Raw genomic sequence first — 5,099 nt, forward strand, 5'->3', positions numbered from 1 at the left:
ACCAAATGATTTAACACCAGGTACGATTCCATGCATGCAAATAAAAGAAATATAGCTGTAATAACGAGTAGCGGCAGTAATGTGAAACAAGAAACCGTTTAATATAACCGGATATCAATGAAATTTCGACACGAAGTTAAGATCACGACTGCCAACGATGTCGAAGAATCTTAGAAAATGCAGTCCAACGTCGTTTGGGAATATATAAGCAAAATACTTGTATTTGGACTATAAATCTCAAACGCATACACCTTAAACACGACATACAAGGTAAAATAACACATATAAAAAGAATTACTGCTAAATTGATTTAGTAAATTAGATACTAAAAACTAAAACATAAAAATGCTACACCTAAACACATCAATCGTAAACACTAACATATATGACAAAAACCAAAATCTAGGAATAAAAAATAATTATTGATAAATTTATGTAAATAATTAAATGCAAATTTCCGTTGATGTTAAACAGCTTTAGAAATGCGGTTTAACGCTAGGTGAAGTATACAAACTAAAATGCTTTTATCCAGTCGATAAAACACAGATGTAAAATTCGTAAACACGAACATATTAGGTGAATATTGCAACAAAAATAATTATTGACAAATTAACTTATGTAATCTTATATCATAAAAAATAAAACACTCTAGACATACCATGATTCAATTAAAAAAACAAGGCACCAATGCATTAAAATATATAAAACAATTATATATATATATACATATATATATAAAAGGCTGAAGAGGGACACACAAGTAGATATATATATATATGGAAAAAAAAGTCAAGGTAGAAAATGCTAAAATACTTTTATAAAAAACATTTCAGTACCGGTTTCGATCCTTGAGATCTTTTCAACTGTAAATATGGATAACAAATTTTGGAAAAATTAAATTTTGGCAAATTTAAATGAAAAGTCTTTTCAAAAACATATTTGTATAGTATTCAAATACTGGGGGCATTTTCCTTGTTTCTGTCTGTCTCTGTTTCTCTTGTTAACTTGTGGGTTCGAGGTCGTTGTGAATTCTTGGCTAAGAAGAAGAAGAAGCGGGAGTGCTATGATAGTAGCAGAGTGTTAATTGGTTAAGTGTCCTAAAAATGACCTGTTGTTGACGGGAATAGTGATTTGAATTCTTGAGAAATCCCTTTTGAATGTATTGTATATAATGTTTGCGAAGGTGTTATTCTAAACAGTAGTAGTAGTAATAAAGTAAAGGAGGAGGTGGTGGAAAGGAAGAAGAAGACGAAGAAGACGACGGAGGAGAAGAAGAGGGATGTGGAGAAGAAGAGAAAGAGTGATAATAGAATGCGGGATTGTGTGATAGTAACTAGTCGAGTGAGCAGTGATTGGGGTTGTTTTTTTTATATTTATTTATTTTTTATAATTCCTTGAGTATCACTTTGGAGTTTATCATTTTTAATAAAACATATTGTGTTAAAGTCTCGTAACAATAGTAGCGAATGCAATGTGGCCAGGAACTTGCCCAGGTCACGAAAATATTCACTTTGCGGGCCCATAATGTTGGGTGCGTAAATAGTAACTAGCCTGATTATCTTGCCACAACTGAATGTCAGGTCGAGAACGACCAGCCTGCCTTCTGGATTAGAAAAAAAAAACAACTTTTACTCGGCTACCCGGTTTCTTTTTAGTAGGACCAACACCCCACCCCCACCTCCCGCCCCACTCGGAGAAACGTATTTCTCATAATCGTTCAGGAGGGGGGACAGATCTCTTGGCCCCTTTACCCGGGTTTCCGTTGCAACAACCACATCCGATTTTCTTGACCTGATGTCATTTACGAAGCGTCCTTGTTTCCAGCTAGATATCAGGCCACGAACATTTATACAACCAATGTGAATAACATGACTTACCTGTTAATCAGGGCTGTCCGGTGGAGAGGGACCCTCCACCTTTTCTTGATACAGGGTCGGAGGTGGCAGGTCTTGGGAAATAGATTTGTTAAAGTCCCGTCTCTTTATCGACAAAGAATTATCAGGTGGAGGTGGGGTCTCCGCCTTTTCCTTTTCTCGCGGGACCGGGGCTGGCAATCCATGAAATATAAACTTATTAAAGTCCAATCTCATTGATGATACTGTCTTACGGTATTTGTTTTGTAAAATTCTATGAGTCTTATTTGAGACTTCATACACGTCATAATTGTTATATTTCTCCGAAAGGTTATCTATTTTTTTTCAGTCTTAATCAATTGAATATCTCTCATTAGCTCAGTATCTTTTGTGTCTACGGCTATTAAACTTTTTTCCTCTTTTTCTCTTCTGGCAGTCTTTTTTGGTCGTTGTTCTGTACTAGTCGCTGCTCTCAGTTGAGTTGCTGATTGTATTTTTCTTTTGTTTGTTTTTCATCTTTTTCTTCTTTTTGTTCTTTCTCCTCTTCCTCGTCTTCCTCATTTTCCTTGCAGTTCCTTCGAATGTGGCCTAATTGGCCGCACAAATAACATCGGGGTTTTCGGCCCTCAACAAACACCACGAGGATCTCTCCCCTATCTCAATTGTCTTGGGAATTGCTTCAATTATTTTAGGGTTAGCCTGGATGAGGAGACTAACTGTTTGACCAGTACAGTTAGCGTTTTCGGTAGCGGCAGCCTGGAGGAGAGTAATTTTCTCTTCCTGCTTGATTAGGACTGCCGCCACCAACCACATAGGATCCACTTCCGGTGGGACCCTTGTGATTTTAATTCTGGACGTTTTTATCCCCATATAAGTGGGGATGAGCGCCACGTCGTCCGTTTTCAGCGTTTCTACAGAATGTTTTTGAGCAATTTCTTTGTTGGTAAATCTTACTTCCACCGTACCAAACTTCCTGCCTCTTGTCAGATAAACTACGCCGCTCCAAATTGGCTTCAGGCACTTCTCTATCTTCCCTTCTGTAATTCTATCAATTTTTCTTTTTTGCAAACAGTAAGTTTTAAATATTAGTGTTTTCTGTTTTTCTTCTAATAATAATTTCTCCGGTGGTTGTATTTTAACCACGTTATCGTTTATTTGCATCATTTCACTGTATTTCATGAAGTCACACTTATTCGTCGAAAGCAGCCGGGTTCCACCCCCAGCTGCCAACGCAAAACTTTTTTTTCTTTTTTTGATTGTTCGGTTTGGATGCTAGGTGCATTAATTGTTCTTTTGGACACAATACTTTTGTTTTTTTGGCAAACTCGGGAATCAAAAATTCCATTTTCGGGGAAATCCACTATTTCTTTGCTCGTAGTTGGCTCCTCGCCAGACAACATGCAATTCTTCGTTTCAACAGGAGAAACAGACATTTCTGTTCCAACGGTAGGCTCCTCACTAGACGATATTCTCCCCCCCCCCCCACCAACGGGGGAATGAGCAACGCATGCTTTCTACCAGCACTTAGTGTTTTCAAATGAAAACGCCAACAGTTACGAAATTTAACAATTTAACAAGAAATAGCAGTTATTAGAAACAGCAGTTATTAGCAATATTAACACTAAAGAAACAGCAATTTTCACCACGAACACAAGAAACAAAAGAGATAGACGAAATGCCGCTAAGCACTTCGCCCGGCGTGCTAACGTTTCTGCCAGCTCACCGCCTTTAATAAATAGATCTGTATGCATTCACATCTACATACACAGACACGGGAATTCTTTTCTACTCTAGGCACAAGGCCCGAAATGTCTGGGGAGGAGGCCAGTTGATCTAATCGACTCCAGTACGCAACTGGTACTTAATTTATCGATCCCGAAAGGATAGAAGGCAAAGTCGACCTCGGCGGAATTTGAACTCAGAACGTAAAGACAGACGAAATACTGTTAAGCATTTCGCCCGGCGTGCTAACGTTTCTGCCAAGCTCGCCGCCTTCCTGGTATCACATAATAAGTTAATGATGTCATTCTGCTGAATTTGCTGTAACATAGCTTTATATTTCATCTGCTTTTGTTTGAGTCATATCACTGGCATTTCATAAGATTTCGAAGTAATTTTTTATTTTAGTTACATTATTACAAAACAACATCCAATTGAAAAGCGAAGGTTTTTGCCCGTTATAACAGTTGATGCTTCCTTACGTAAGAAATGAAATGTGTTTTCTCCATACCTCCGTTTTCAAACACCTCATTACTGATCAAAACTATAACAGTGAAGTAAGTGACGAGCATGTTAACTTTAATTAATCAAGTTTGTACCTGTACAGAGGTGAGGCAAACAGTATTGAACAATGCTTAACTAAACTGAAAGCAAGGGTGGTAAGTGAAAAAAAAAAAAATTTAAAGTTTTTCTCATTTTTCAATTTGAAAAAATTAATAGTTATACATTCAGTGTATGTAATACTTTAACAAAAAAAGTTGGGGCGGTGGTGGAAATAACATAATTTAGAAAAGGAACGTGAATTTTTTTTATTATAAAAGTGTTGACAATAAAATATATGTATAAAGTGCAATATTTTTCCTTATAGGAAAATGTTACACGTTAAGTAGAAAAAGAAATACAAACACGATTTGTAACCTAAGTTCAATTTGCTATTTTAAATTGATTTTCCAAAAACAAAACTGACAAAAATGCTAAGCAATTGATATAACACGTTTCCCTTCTCAAACATGTTACTTGACAATTTTTTCAACTATATTTCCTTTTTCAAAGTATTATACATACACACACACACACACACACATACATACATACATACATACATTTGTATATATATATATATATATATATATATATATATATATATATACATATATACATATATACACATATATGTTCATACATAAATTTACATCTATATATCTATGTGCATTAATACATATGCATCAATATATGTATATATTTTCATACATCTCTCTCTATATATATGCACATACATACATTCATATATATATATATATATATATATATATATATATATATACACACATTCATACAAACAGATACATACACATATATACTGATATATGTATTTATATATATATATATATATATATATATATATATATATGCACATTCATTTGTATATAAACGTATTCATATATGTATATATATGCACATTTATATGTATATACACATTCATATATATATATATATATATATATATATATATATACATATATATAT

The 5,099-nt window shown here is 34.6% G+C and overlaps 1 pseudogene; it reads right to left on the reverse strand.

Annotated features, from left to right (window-relative positions):
* Window positions 1–2,441: 2,441 nt before the first annotated feature.
* Window positions 2,442–3,286, reverse strand: LOC149137779 (uncharacterized; annotated as a pseudogene).
* Window positions 3,287–5,099: the final 1,813 nt, after the last annotated feature.

This window comes from Octopus bimaculoides, chromosome 1 (assembly GCF_046866305.1).
Source record: "Octopus bimaculoides isolate indiv1 chromosome 1, ASM4686630v1, whole genome shotgun sequence".
Taxonomy (NCBI): Eukaryota; Metazoa; Mollusca; class Cephalopoda; order Octopoda; family Octopodidae; genus Octopus; species Octopus bimaculoides.